Source organism: Callorhinus ursinus, unplaced genomic scaffold (assembly GCF_003265705.2).
Source record: "Callorhinus ursinus isolate GAN/ISIS: 27379988/994484 unplaced genomic scaffold, GSC_fseal_2.0 scaffold97, whole genome shotgun sequence".
Lineage (NCBI taxonomy): Eukaryota > Metazoa > Chordata > Mammalia > Carnivora > Otariidae > Callorhinus > Callorhinus ursinus.
The window spans coordinates 1,390,178-1,406,314 of NW_027397159.1; the positions used below are offsets into that span (position 1 = coordinate 1,390,178).

Here is a 16,137-nt window from a genome sequence, read left to right on the forward strand (position 1 = left end):
CCCCTTTTCAGAACAGATGGCTCACCTGGATGCAAAGCTCCCTCACAAAATAACTGTGCATATGCACATTCTCCTCAAGCCCCTGACTTTGATGTGCACCTGACGCCCCCAAGGAAGACTCACCTTCAAGCAGCTGGGCTCAGACCCCAAAATTCTAAACTTCCATTCCTGACCTCCCTTCTCTGGGAGACCACTGAGATTCTCCACAGGTGTTTTCCTTACTGCAGGAGGTAATAAAATTAGCTTTGCTTAATTAGGTGGTTACACTAGAGGTCTCTGGGAGATGGATGGCTGCCACCTCCAAGCTCTTCTTGACAGTCCCTGTTCTATTCTGCACCGCAGGGGGACTGACCCCTGCAGGCTGCATCCCCAGGCTCCCAGGTCAGCTGGAAAGCCCCTAGCAGAAGGCTGAAGGGGGGAACGGAGTGGGGCCACGGCTTCTACCCCCATACAGTATGTCTGGGGGCGATTCTTAGAAATCAGCTGTATCTTTGTTCTTGGCAGCCCCAGCAGCAAACACTTGTCCAGGAAACCAGACTGTGGGAGCATCACCTCCTCCCCTCGTCTCTTCACCTGGAGAGGACAGAGCTCCCACTGCAAGGAATCTGCCTCCCTCCCCTTCCCATGCCGATCGTCAGCCTCTCCTCAAGGCTTGTACTGAAGTCCCCTTGTGGAAAGTATTTGACATGCTTTCTGTCTTTCATGTTAGACCCTGGGGGATACATAAAATAGTTCACTAGAGACATCCATGTCATGAAGTAAATGTCCTTCAAGAAGACAGGACCTGGGCACTGGCTCACCTGGGCCAGAGCCTGAGGAAGAGACTCCAGGTGCCCTGCAAGTCAATGCTGGTGGAAAAGGTGACAGCCTCGTGGCCTGATGGGGGACTGTGATTGATCCAGAACAAAGAAAACGTCATGGAAACAGGAGCAGTAAGAAAATAACAAGAAGTTCACACAGAAGCAGAATCTTCAGGGGGCTTATTCATGGACTAAAAAGGGCCAAAGGAGGAATTGGTGTTAGGAAAACAGGCCAATAGAAATTACTGGAACTGACAAGCTACAAGAAAAAAATAAAGAGTGAGAAGCAGAGCATCCAGACTGTGGGACAGCATAGAAGAGTCTGCCATACTTGAACTGGGATCCCAAGAGAAAGAGAGAGTGAAAAATGGGAAGAGGAGTATCTGGAAAGAGATCAGGAGTGCCAATTTTCCAAAAATAATGAAAGACATCAAACCACAGACCAACAAGCTCCAAGAATCCCAAATGGGATGAATAAATTAGAAAAAGCACATATTGACACATCATCTCTGAAGAGCGGAAAAAGAAAAATAAAGAGAAAATTTTGAGGGTAGCCAAAGAAAAAGATACATTCCACACAGAAAAACAAAGATAAGGATTTCGATGTGCTTCCTGTCAGAAGCCAGGAGACAATAAAGCAACATCTTTAAAGAGGTAAAAATATTTTCAGAAATCAAAATAAATATATCCCCAGAAAAGTAAAAGCTAGGTAGCGCTGCATTTCCATGAGACCTCTGAGACAAGAGAGGGCAAAGGCAGGTCTCCAGACAGAAAGAACATATCAGGCAGGGATCTACACAAAGAAATGAAGACTCCTGGAAATGGTTAAAACAAAAGTAGATATAGAATACAATTTTTTCTTGTTTTCAATTGCTCTAAAAGATAATTGACTGTATAAAGCAGAAATAATAACAATATAGTGTGGATTTATCCCATGTCTTAAATTTAAAAATAAATGACACTAATAAAACTAAAGTAACAGAAATTGGAAATTTACTGTTGGGAGTTTTTCACGCTGCATATTAAGTGGTGTAACATTGCTTGGAAATTAGATTGTGATAAAGCAGAGGTCCGTATTGAAAACCTTAGGGCAGCTACTGCCATGATTTTTTTAAAGTATAAATAATAACCCCACAGTCAAGATAAAATACAATTGTAAACAATACTCCATTAACTAAAAAGTAGGCAGGGGTGGGGGGGGCACAAAAAACAGACAGAATAATATATAACTAAAAAGATGGCAGATTTTAAGGCAAATGTATGTAAAATTACATCATTTTGGACACATAAATTGTCTAAGCACACCAATTAAAAACCAAAGATTGTTGTGGTGCATATAAAAGCAATACTCAGTCATATGGGGAAAATATACCATGCACAGTGACAAAAGAACTGAAGTACCTATATTAAGATGAGGGAAAAAAAAAAGACCTCCAAATAAGCCATAATATAAAGGGGAAAAAAAGAAGTATTATATGTTTGTAAAGGGGCAAATTTACCTACAATATATAGCAATCCTAAATGTATATGCACTTAAACTAAAGAATTTCAAAAATACATAAAGCAAAAACTCACACAACTAAGAAGAGAAACAGAAAAATCCATAATTATATTTGGAGAGGTCAACACTCCTTTCTTAATTATGGAAGGAACAGAAAATCAGTAAGGATATAGAATATTTGGGTAACACTATCAAGCAAGTAACCTAACTGATAGCTACAGGGCACTCCACCCAACAAAAGCAATATAATATTCTTTTCTTGAACTTAAGGAGCATTTAGCAAGACAGACCTTACTCTGAAACATAAAAAATACTCAAACATGTAAATGAATTGTCATCCTACAATGTATGTTCTCTGACCAAATTGGTATTAAGCTAGAAATCAGTATCAGAAAGATATGTGGAAAATTCTGAAATATTTCAAAAGTAAACAACAAAATATCTAAATAACATATAGGTCAAAAAGGAAATCACGAGAGAAATTAAGGGAAATAACTGTAAATTACATGAAAATAAACATATACCATAAAAGTTTGAGGGACAGAGCTAAAACAGTGCCTAGAGGAAAATTTATAGCATTAGGTGCTTTTATCAGAAAAAGAAGAAATATCTTGGGGCACCTGGGTGGCTCAGTCAGTTAAGCGACTGCCTTCAGCTCAGGTCCTGATCCCAGGGTCCTGGGATGGAGTCCTGCATCAGGCTCCCTGCTCAACGGGGGACCTGCTTCTACCTCTCCCTCTGTGGCTCCCCCTGCCTGCACTCTCCTGCTCTGTCATATAAATAAATAAAAATCTTTAAAAAAAGAAAAAGAAGAAATATCTCACAAAATGATCTAAGTCTCCATGTGAAGAAACTAGATTTTTAAGAAGGGAAAAAATTAAAACCAAAACCACAAAACAAAGTAATAAAAATTAGAGTAGAACTCAATTAAAATGGAAAAAAAGAGAAATAAATGAAAAGTGAAAGCTGGTTCTTTGAAAAAGCACATAAAATTCATAAATCTCTACCCAAACTGACCAAGAACAAAGAGAAAAGAGAAACATATCACTAGTTGCAGGAATGAAATACGGGACATCACTACAGACCTCACAGTCATGAAAAGGCAGATAAAGGGATACGATGAACATTATTCCCATAAATCTGACAATTTAGATAAAATGGACCAACTCATCAAAAAAAAACATAAACTATCAAAACTCACCTCATATAAAATAAATGTGAATAGTCCTAAACCCATTCAATAAAACATGCAATTTAAAAGCTTCTTAAAAAAACCCTCCAGGCCCAGGTGGTTTCACCAGATGATTTAAACTGAATACATAAGGAAGTGCTAACATTGAATTTATACAGTCCCTCCCAGAAAACAGAACAGGAGAGAACACTCCACACCTCATTCTATGACATCAGCGTGACTCTGACACCAAAACTAGTTAAAGGCAATATTATGTGTGTGTGTGTATATATATATATTTTTTTACCCATATATATAAAATGATATATACATATATAGAAAAGAGCTTAGACACACAAACTCTCAACAAAATATTAGAAAATCCAATACAGCAATAAAAAAAATTATAATGCCACTAAGCTGGGTTGGTGCAAGGAATACAGGTGATTCAATATCTGAAAAGCCACATAATCTACAATACCAACAGGCTAACTAAGAAAAATCCTGTGATTGTGGCAGCAACACAATAAAAGGATTGGACAAAGTTCAATATCCATCTATGATAAAATCTCAACACATAGGGAATAGAGAAGAACTCCCTCATCTTCATAAAAAGCACCTACAAGAAACCCACAATGTCATAGTTAATGGTGTAAGACTGGCAACTGGGCAAGGATAGGAGCTATCTCCATTCTTACTCAGCATCATCCTAGGGCTTCTGGCCTGTGCAAAGGAACAGGGGGGAGAGGCCTACAGATCGAAAAGGAGATCCTGAAACTATATTCGCAAATGGCATGACTGACCATGTAAAATATACCTAAGAGTCTAAAAAACCAAAAACAAAAAAACAGCTACTAAAATAAATGAGTTTAAGATACAAGGTCAATATACAAAAATCAATTTTGTTCCTATATAATTGCCATAAAGACTGTAAATTCAAATCTTAAAAAGAATATTCACAATAGCACCCCAAAAACATGGAACACTTTGGTATAAATCTAAAAGTTATGTGCAGCATCTGTACGCTAAAAATGATAAGAGTGATGATAAACATCAAAGAAAACCTACATAAACTGTCAGATGTACCATGTTCATGGATCAGAGGGCTCATTTTGGTTAATATGGCAGTTCTCATTATTACAAAGGTATATTTTCTGCTGATTCAATGCAATCCCAGCAGGAATTTTTTTTTTAAAGAAATGGACAAGTTAGTTCCAAAATGTATATTGCAAATCAAAGACCCTAGAACAGTCAAAACATTTGGAGGATTCACATTACCTGATTTCATGACTCATTATACAGAACGGTCATCAAGACAGGGTGGTATTGGTGAAGAAATAGACACATGGTTCAAGGGAACAAAACTGAGAGTCGAGAATATGCCTTCCTCTTATGGTCAAACAGTCTTCACAAAAACAGAAAGACAACTTAAGAAATAACAGTCTTTACAACACATTGTGCTGGAACAACTGGACATTCCTATGCAATAAACTGAAACTTCACCCATACATTGCACCACACACAAAAACTGACCCCAAAGTGGATCACAGACCTCAATGTAAAACCCAAAACTATTACATTTCTAGAAAAACATGCTTTGTGACCCCTTGTTTGGCAAATATTTCTAAGATACAAAAACAAAAGCAATTCCATAAAAGACAAAGGGAAATTGGACTTCATCTATATAAATATATATAAATGTATATATATCGATATTTTGCTCTGCCAAAGACCTGTTAAAAGGAAGAAATGACATGCTGCACACCAAAAAAAAAACTATTTTCAAATCACATACACGGTAAGAGATGTGTACCCAAGCCATATAAATAATCTCCAAAACGGAATAAGACAACCCATATTAGTTGCCCATTTTTAAACAGCAAAGGATTTGAAAAGATACTTTACCAAAGAAGATATACAGATGGCAAATAAGCCACTAAATACTGTTCAACGTCATTAATAATTAGGAAAATGCAAATGAAAACCACCATGAGGTATCATCACACACGTATTAGAATAGCTAAAATAAAATTACAGCGTGAAAATATCAAGTGTTGGCAAGGGTGTGCAACTTCTGGAACATTATACATCCCTGGTACCAATACCAAAGGTTCAACCGTTTTTGCAAAGCAGACTGAAAGTTTATCATGTTAAACATGCAATCAGCACGTGACCCAGCCGTTTTATCCCCAGGTATTTACCTGCAAAGAAATGGAAACATACATTCACACCAATACTTAGAGTGGATTTATTCATAACAGCCAAAACTATTAGCAAATCTGGTGTCTTTCATCTGGCAAATGGAAAAACAAACTCTGGTTTGCCGTACTATAGTATCCTCCTCAGTTATGCAAAGAAGTGAACTCCTCATATATCCCCACGATCTGGGAGAATATCAAACACGTTATGCTACGTGAAGGAAGCCTAACTCAAAAGGCTACGTGGTGTATGACACCATTTAAATAACATTCTGGAAAAAGCACAACTACAGATCCGTGGCTCCCGGGGGATGAGGGCCGAAGGAGGGGCCAGCTAGGAAGGAGAAAAGAAAATTGGGGGAGGGGGATGATGGAAATGTTCTATATCTTGATTGCTACAAGATGATACGCATTTACCAAAATTCATAGAACTTGTATCATAAAAAGGTGACTCGTACTCTACGCAAATTTACCTCAATTAACCAGACACACACACAATGCTCCCAAAATACCTTCTCTCGAGATTCTAATGGGTAGCCCGGATTCAGAATCATTACTTTACCTCTTGCCCACACTGACAGATGCCCTCCTTTGATGGCTTTGCTACAGGGCACTCAGACTTGACTTCCCCTGGGGACCCTTCCAAAACTGCCGGCGCCCAGTCTGATCCCAGGCTAGTCTGATGCCCTAGTCTGCCGTGGAACTTGGGCAGTGGGATGTGCTCAGCTGACTCGCACACAGAGCCTGGCCTGACAGCTCCTGTTCTCAAACAAGGGTCTTCCAAGAGCATTTCTCCTTAAATTCCTAAGAGAAACCTTTTAAAACGATGTACCCACTTACACATTTAAAAATTGATACTTATTGTTTCTCATCAGAGTTTCAACAGTTGCTAAGGATAAAGTTTCTAGTGTACTGTAAATCCTGACATTTAAAATTAAACCATTACATCACTCTCTTAAATATGTCCATTGGAATATAAATAACAGAGTGACTTGACACCCACCACCATCCGTTTATAAAACCCATGAAAAAGTCCCCATTAACAATCAGAAATGTGCCCTTGTTCCTCTGTCTCCTGAGCTCCCTATTTCCGTCCCGGGTCTCTCCGAGAATTGTATCCTAACGTAACAGAGCGTAAGCTTGAAAGTAACGTATCCGTTATCCCACTAAACCTTCTTAAAGCAAAAATATACGCGGGTACACGCAGAACATAAACTTTTTGTTTCTTCTTCCTGTAAGATTCGCAGTCCTCAGAAAGGTTGTCAGGTTGGCATTAGTACAGTTATGACCGCGGCATAAGCAAAACAACATAAATGTACCCCACTTTCATAGTTTCTTTTAACAAAGAGCAATTCTCTTCTTGTAAATGTACTTCTCTTAATGAGCTATGGGGTGGGAGCGTTCCGCTGTCTGGATCAAAGGAACCGCCTGACCGTAGGTGCGGGACAGTGGAGGTCTGCACGCCTGAGGGAAGTGGATCACAGTGAGACAGTAGATGGGGGGGTACCTTTCTACCACAAAATCAAAGGTGAGACAGAGAGAGGCAGACAGACAGACAAAAAAGATGAGCGGCGCCAACTATGCATTTAGAGAGATCAAGTTAAGGACTCAATTGTACACTTTAAACTAACAGAACATCGTGTGTCAACTATACTCAAAAAACTTTTACGTTTAAGAGCGAACGCACACAGAAGGATCTGCAGACTCATAAGCTCTCAAACACCCCCAGGAAATTCATCTCTGGAGGTCTCTGCCTCACACTCCTCCACGCACACATCCTGTTTCCAAGACACTGCTTCAAACAAACGAGGTAAAATCACTGCATTACGTAAAACCCTGCAGTTCCCAGAGATTCAAGGTAACCATCACACGGCAAGAGCCGCACATCCCCGGGCTGCCAGGGCCCGGGGAGATCACATGAGTGAGGGGACGTCTTCACACTTCAAGGAACGTGGGCACTGCTGTCTGCATTTCATTTCGCCACCTCTGGCCGACACGGAGCTCAGCCCCACGGCACACAGCTCCAGCCTGTGACAGTGGTGACAGGAGTGGGCCCCACCCTCCAGCGGCCGCGGCCACTGCTTAGCTGGAACGACCTGTCACCACGCAGAAATACCAGTGCTGCGCATCCATCAACAGGAGCAGGAAAATCCACATCTTTATGAAAGTCTCCAATTTCAAAATCCTGACAAGACATCCATTACGGCAGCCACAGTCCACCGCCTGACACCCGTCCGCCGAAAGCCACACCCGACATAAAACACATAAGGAAAGGGATGGCCAGTCTTTGGCTTCTCTATCTGTCGAAGACATAATGCGCCCTCTTTCCCAGTTTTACATACCTCAGGTTCACGAGGCCTGCTTTTCAATTTAACTTGTAAAAGAAGAGTAATCATATCCTTTCCCTACCAAAAATCTCTTTACCACATCTAAAACGATTCCAGGAAAATTACCGCAGAAGAGTAAAAATGAGATATTTGACCCAAATGCACCCTACAACCCTTTTTCCTTTGCAAAATGTAAATATTGGGCTAGCTATAATTCAGGACACCTTGGAAATTCTCTCTCTGCATCATTTGCAAGTTACACTTCTTTGAACGACCTGACCCCCTAAGGTGAGGCCGGAAGCCCAGAAATCAAGCAGAAGGCTCACCTGGTTGGGACGGGGACGGGGTGAGCTGCACCTCACCTGGCCGTGCGTCAAAACCCCGTTCCCCTCCCCATGCTGACACTGCTCCCCTGAAAATGTAACTGATGTGATCTGAGCGGCTCTCTCCCTTCCAAGAGAATTCCCAGGGTTTTCAGGGACCTCACATTTCAAAATATTGAATGCTTGTAAAACAAGCAATTGCATGTTTTGATGCTTGCTTTTAACAACACACAATGCAAATATTTAACCACAGCAGTAATTTCCATTGTGCATAGTTCTTACATCTAATTAAGGACTCTGAAAAATTACAACCATTGGAAACAAAAGCTTACATTACATTGAAATACTGGAAGGATAGAGTAACTTCTCTGAGAGGGTACAATTCTATACTGAGAGCAGTCACCTGAGCAGGCATACAAAATACTCTTCAGGGTTAAATATTAGAGAACCTGGGAATATTTTCATAGTAGGTTTAGAATTACAACAACCCTAAGAGTGCAATATTGCTCTGATGGCGAACGTCCAGCATCCATGACCCCTTTTGGGTAACAGTATTTAAAATGATGTATATCATGCCCTCCCCTTTCTCATACAGGTGATCTGGGTGGATTCCCACTCGAGGCTCCAAAGGGGGAGCTCACTACCTCAGCCTGATCCCATCAGCCTACACCTATCCCATCCTCCTGGGCACAGCCACTGATTCAGGGAGGCTCATGGAGCAATGTGGCCTATCCAGAGCAGGTCCAGAACTCTAGTGGAACTGTTAACAGAAATGCTTTCTTTTCAGTGGATTTCAAGAAGATGTAATTCTGAGCTGGGAAGGGTCTTGCCTAAATGAGGGCACTGTCTCTAAGAATAGAAGCAATACAGTTAAAGAGGAGCAGAGAGACTCCAGGTCCTTTTGGCATCCACTAAGCACCTGGATCAAGCCTTACCTGATGCCAATATGCCCACAGAATTTCAGTTATGTGAACCAACATGTTTCCTTCTCCCTTCTGGCAGAGACCACGAGCGTTTACCAGATGTATGCATGCTGCTCTATACTTTCTAGTCCTCCCTGCAGTTAGATGGGGGACGTGTTTCTAAGCGCTGGTCAGTGGGATGTGGGCATAAGCCATGAAGCCGTGTATGTGCCCCAAATGGCACAACAAGGTGGATGTGGGTCAGCTAGACTCTCAGTGGATAAGAAATAAACCTTTCTCAATCAAGTGAAGCCCCTGAGACATAGGCACTTGCTTATTCCTACACCAGAGCTGGTCTATCCTCACTAAGGTACCCCTTGGGCCATCTCCGATTTTCATTTTGAGCCTACAACCAAAATATGCCTAATTATTTATTGCTACAAAGTGTTTCTTTAAATAAATAAAACTCGGGTGGAAGGTGTCCAGTCAGTCCATAACTTCCTGGAGACAGTCTCACACTGTGCTTTATAGTCCAAGGGAGGATCTCGCAGCCGAAGACCTGCTTTCATTTCGTCCCTTACAGCATCTGTTAAATGCTGCCTGAGGACAGTAATCCAGAGGCCTTTGGGGTGATAAAATGGAACCGTTGCTCCTCTTGAGGGTCTCCTGCTCAAAGAGACACCAGGAATACTTTCAAACCCTAGAAGGCAAAGGGGTTGCCTAGAAAAACCAAAATCAAATCAGCCATTACTTGAGCACTTCTTTACCAACACCGTGGCAAGGAATGCCAGAGACACCAGGAAGGGTCCCCCTGGGAAGACAGAACAAAGGTGAGACGCTCCGACATGAGTCCCGCAACGTCAGGGGTGTCACGCATCGATTCCAACAAGATGAGAATCACTCTGGATCCCAAGGGCGGGAACATGTATCAGCGGCTCCAGATGCCCTCCGAGGGGCCTTCCCGAGCTGAGGAGGCTAGAGTCCTAGTAACCAGCCGGGCAGGCATCTCTCTGTGTCAGGGTTCTGCGGCTGGCTCAGGAGCTGCTGTTTGCTTCTCGGGGGAGCCCTGGGGAGCAGCAGCAGCATGCAGCCCCTGGGACCCCGGGTGCCCGAAGGAGGGCGCTGGGCCAGAACAGGATTGGGACCCTTTCCCACACTGAACTGCGACCCCTTGAGGGCAGAGTTGATTTCATACTCATTTCTGTGCCTTCGGAACCTATCTCGTTGTTAGATAAACAACGGCCCTCGGTGCCCAGGACCGGTGACATTCCTTGCTGGACATAAAAACTCAGAACTAGGTAGACTGCAGTTTGAACCGGAGTATTTCATGCTGCATGTGGGCAGCAGGGGTCTCTCAGATGCCATCAGTCACAGAACCACGAATTCCAAACTGGAACCTCCACCTGTTGCTCTTATTCCCCACTGTGGTGCTGATTCCCGAACAGCACGTCCTAGAGGGGACCTCCTCTCCCCCGCTGACTAAACAGCTTCCTCCCCACCCCATTCTTAGACACGTCTTCTTTGTCCCTCCTGTGGCCCGACACCACAGTTGTCTCCATGTCCACGCCACGTGCCAACTGAGGTCCTCGCTTGCAGCCCGGGGAGTGCTGCCGTGAACAACTCCAGATCCTCTCTGGCCACAGACTCTGTCACCTCACACACAGCAACCCCTCAGCCTCCGAGAGGCAAAGCCCCCAATCTCAGGGCGCTGGACCACACTTTGGGGAAAACGGACAGAGCTTCGGGGCATTACGAGTCGTCACCTCCAAGAGGAGTGACTTTCTCCATGACGCACTGAGAATACTTTCCAGGGACACGGAGACACTCAGCAGAGGTCGTGGACGCCTGCCGCCACCAAGGGCGTCAACGTTCCACGGAACTGATGCTCTCACATGTTGCTCAGACCTGTGCAAAAAGGTACAGCCCTTCTAGGAAAGAGCATGGCAGCAAAACGTCTACCCATACTCTTTTGGCCCAGTCATTAAATAACCATGAATCTATCTAAGAATGTAACTCAAAGCAAACATCATGCACAAAGGTAATTACTTCCTCATAATAATGGAAAACAATAAATGACGGAAATGCCCAACAAGAGCTAAAACCTTTAAGCTATGGTACATACATTAAAAATATGTTCATAGTAGGTTTTTGAAACATGAATATTTATCTAAACACATGAACTCAAAAAGTCCAAAACCCAAATTATGTGGACCATCCACAGTATGAACACAACGATTTAAACAATCCACAGAAAACAGTAAGAATGAGACACATCAAAATGGGAGACAGTCATCCTTGGGCAGGGAGATTATTTTTACCTCTCCCGCATTTCAAAATTAATCTGAAGTAGGTTACAAACAGCAATGCTGTGGGACCGGAGAAGCAGGCATGGAGGCAGACGGGAAGAGAACAGGGGCAGGAAACCAAGGTACGGCCAAGGATAAAGCTGATGAGTAAGAGGCGTCTCTTAAGTTCCTACACTTACAAGAGCAAATCTGGCTCAGAGAGTCCTAGGAGTTAAAGTAAAGAGAGACACTTAGAAATTCACTTACAAAATTTATGGTGTTCACAGGATAAAGTGCAAACCATTTCTCAGGATAAACACCGTTCCCGCCCCCTCCCCCACTGACTGGTCCTAAGACCTAAGAAATAGTTCCTAGAAAACACACTTAGGAAAAGGACGGTGTTCTAACAGACAAAAATCCTTAAAACCCCCCTCCGCTCTGCCGGGCCACATTAAGCTGATCTTCACAGGAAGCCGGAGCCCCCTCCCCGCTCCCCGGCACCTGTCTACTGCAGTTCGCCGACTGGCACCTGCGGCCGGCCCTGGGGTCAGCGTGCTGCTTACCCCATATGTGAGATGGCGCCCACCTCGGGACGTGTTCGGACGGCAGTGCTGTGCACCTGCCCCTCTCCAGTGAGAATGAGCATCCCGTCTGCGTTCTCAGCTCCCCTGGGAAGGACAGCCTCGGAGCCCTGGGACCAGCCCCCGCAGACTGGCCCCCCGTCATCCGCCACCATCGAGCGCCCAGACCCACCAAACCCAGCGCAGCCCATGTGTGTTCTTCATTGTGTCGGGGGGGTGCTGAGAGAATGCCAACCTCAGTCCCCAGCCTCAGGGAGCCAGAAATGCACGTTTCTTCATCTTTACGTCATGGGACCTCATTCCTATTTGGAGTCCTCGTTTCCAACAAAGGCTCTGTCAACACTGCCCCCCCCCCCAATGATTCCAGGGACCATGTCTAAGTTCTGGAAGGGTTCATTCCCACTGGAGTTCGTCATGTGTCCACATGGCATCTGGTGTCCTGCGGTCCGTCCACGAGGACCATGGCTACGCTCCACGGTCTTAACCTCGGGCCCCCTGGGGTCGCCCATACCACCCACCCCCCAGCCACATCTGCACCACACCTGGCCGATCACGGAAACATTCTGTGGCTCCCAGCAGCCCTCGGGAGCATCCTGCCTGGTCTCCGCGCACAGACGTTTCCTCTGCATCTCCCCCGGAGATCCAGGGCAGGTGCTCCTCTGAGGAGACCCCCAGTGCATCTGGGAAAATCTCACATGGTCTCTCCTTCGCACTGGAGTGAAGTGGCTCGGAGCAGCTCAAAGCACAGCAACATCTAAGCTCACTCTACACTCTCCTCCCCTCCCCCTCCCCGTGAAAAAACTATTTTCTACGGTGAGGAAGGAGAGAGGGGCCAAGAAAATATGCCTGTCGACAGATGTTCTTCCAAGTCTTTGCTCTGTTGCTGGACGTCGGCTCCCGGAGTGGCATGCCTTCTGCTGCGGCGAGGGGTGGGGCCTGCCCCGTGGCACCTGCCTGGAGGGAGGCATCCGGGGTGACCAGGGATGCGGCAGGTGGGGGAATCGAGGGGATGGAATCAAAATCTCCCACTGCCACCATGTCCTAAGAGAGTGTGTCCAGTACCTGCTAACGACAGCATCCTCCGCCTGCCAGGAGAGCTCTCCCCACGAGGAACATCAACAGACACAAGGACGCCCATGAAACCTGACTGTAGTCTTCTTCACTAGGTGAACCTGGTCCGCGATGCCCCCATCAACAAAAGAACTTCCTGTTTCTCACATGCACAAAAGAACATGTCACCAAGAGCTAAAAATTCTGCAACTGCCTATCTCTGCAAAGGCGTATCCAAACCTCCACTTACACACTTCACTGTGGAGGGAGGGAGGTTCAGATCCTTTCTGCTCTTTCAAACATACTTTCTTACGTTGGCCACTGTTGTTCTATCTGCTCTGACAACATGCACTTGAGTCTCTATTTTCCTGCGTCAAACTGTCAGCAGTTTGTTTACTTTTAAATTCAAGGACCTTCCACCTTTGCAAAGTCTGACAATTTCTGGAAGCGGCGGGAGTCTTGGGCAGTATTTCTATTTAAAAGGAACCTTTAAAACCAGCATCCAATAACAGAAGTGAAGAAGACCTGGCTTCAGGCTGTTGGGTGTTCCCTTTATTCCTTCCTAGAAGCAGGTTTTTCTTTAATAAATGACAAAAGTGATATAGGTATATCCTGAGCCTTTGGTCTCATTCCGGGACAAGTGCACGGCGGGTCCTGGTGACCACCACCTCCCTCAAGGTCACTCAAGCTTGTGGTCTGCACCAAAGTCAAACTCACAGGTCCACATGTCCACAGGACCCATCCTTCTCCCTCTGAAAGCAAAGAAACATGTATCTGTCTGCCTTCATTCTACGTGCTTCTTCCTCATTCTTTACAATTTCTCCAAAGAGCCACCCCTGCATCCAGTCCTGGGGGCCACACCTTGGTCCTCCCCTCCCCCGGGGCCCGAGCACGTTAGTTAGGCTGGTTCTGCGCGTTAGAATGCTAGTTAACACTTCACACCACCAGATCACTGCCCTCACCCTCTCTGACAGTCTGGGAATTAAAATCTGTATTTTAAGAGATTAAGGGATTAAGAGTTTAGGAGGTACAAACTTCCAGTTTTAAAGTAAATAAGTCACGGGCATGAAAAGTACAGCGTGGGGAATTCAGTCAGTTAGATGGGCGCAACGTTGTCTGGTGACTGCCTCGGTCACAGTGGGCGCTGGGCAGCGCGCAGAGGGCTCGGCTGGCCGTGCTGTATGCCCGAGACCAACAGAACGCAGTGCGGCAACCACACTTCAGTAATAAATATTAAAAAATAAAATAAGCAAATAACTGCTTAAGGCATTTTTAAAAATCTACACTGTAGCCCCTTCTAGGGACCGTTCCTGATTTCGACTGGAAAAATTAAGGTAGAGGAAATTAAAGAACGGAACGTTCCTTTACCCATTTGACCAACACAGGTTTGAACTTACGTGTGGATTTTTTTCGATAAATACAGTCTTGTACTGAAATTGTATTTTCTCATGGTTTCCTCAATAATATTTTCCGTTCTCCAGCTGACTGCAACGTGAGAACAGAGTAAGTAATACACACAACATGCACGATACGTGCTCATCAACCGTGTATATTATTGGTCAACAGTGGGCTGTAGTTGACGTTTTGGGGAGTCAAAGTTACAAGTGGACTTTTTACTCTGCAGGGTGGGGGTCGGCGCCCCAGCCCTTGTGTTCTGTGGAGCGCCAACCATACCCTAGGCTCTGAGCAAAAACTCCAATGGAAGCCTCTGTGCATTGAACCAACAGCAAGGGTGGCACCATGTAGGAATGGATTCGTGTTTAGGGACGACATAGAACCACAGGCAGAACGGAGGTGGGCTGGCGGCATGGGCTAATCAGAATTCAGATGCTGCCACTTTCTGGTTGTAAGATCTTGGACAAGTTACTTACTCTCTGAGCCTCACTTTCTGCATCTGTAAGATGGGCCTAATAACAAACCCTACCCAGTTAGGTTTATCTGAAAATTCCCCCCAAAATCATTTTCATAAATCACTCAGCGCAGTGGCTTGCATACACTAACTACTCAAGAAGTTAGCTGTTACTATGATTGACCAAAGTATTTCCTACAGCACTTTGATTAACCAGGAGGAAAAACAGAATCAAGTCATTTTACCATTGGGCAGAGGTTCTTTTAGCAGTATTCCACAGTCTTAAGCATACTCGAAAATTGACTAAGCCTCTGCAATGTCCAAAGGAGCATACTATATGTACTGGAGGGAAATCGAAACCAGATAGGAAAATACACAGCATGGCCCCTAGAGGAACTTAAAACTTAGAACAGGAGACAGAATATAGTTTTAGGATGTCAACCCTATAAAAGGTTGAAAAGGGACACACAAAACATACCTATGTCCAAATCCCTTGAACCTCTGAATGTCACCTTATTTGGGGGGAAAGGGAGAGAGGGATCTTTGCAGATGTGACTGAGGTAAGATGGGAGACAATGTGGATTGTTCTGGTGGTCCCTCAGCACAAGAGTAGGCTTCTAAAGGAAGGTGGTGGGAGAGCAGATGATGATGCGAGGACAGAGCAGAGAGGCGGGAAGCCACCCGCCTGCAGGATGGTAGTGATGCTGCCGGGATGCAAGGTCTGCAGGCAGCCAGCCGCCAGAAGCTGGAAGAGGGAAGACACGATTCTTCCTTGGAGCCTTCTGCTGACAACTTGATTTTGGCCCAGAGAGACTGATTTTGGACATCTGGCCTCCAGAACTGTGAGAATAAATTTCTGTTGTTTTTAAGCTACCAGGTCTGTGGTAATTTGTGGATGGATGGATATATGGATGGATGGGGGGGTGGATGGATGGATGGATGGATGGCTGGATGGATGGATAGAAGGATGGATGGATGGGTAGATGGGCAGATGGGGGGTGGATGGATGGATGGATGGATGATGGATGGGTGGATGGATGGATGGATGGATGGATGATGGATGGGTGGATGGATGGATGGGTGGATGGATGGATGGATAGATGGAGGGATGGGTGGATGGATGGATGGATGGATGGATAGATGGAGGGAT

The 16,137-nt window shown here is 44.7% G+C and overlaps 1 protein-coding gene across 1 annotated transcript in view; it reads right to left on the reverse strand.

Moving 5' to 3' along the window:
- Window positions 1–16,137, reverse strand: part of TMEM132D (transmembrane protein 132D) — a 554,840-nt gene that overhangs the window by 534,756 nt on the left and 3,947 nt on the right. The gene's annotated exons all lie outside the window — the stretch shown is intronic.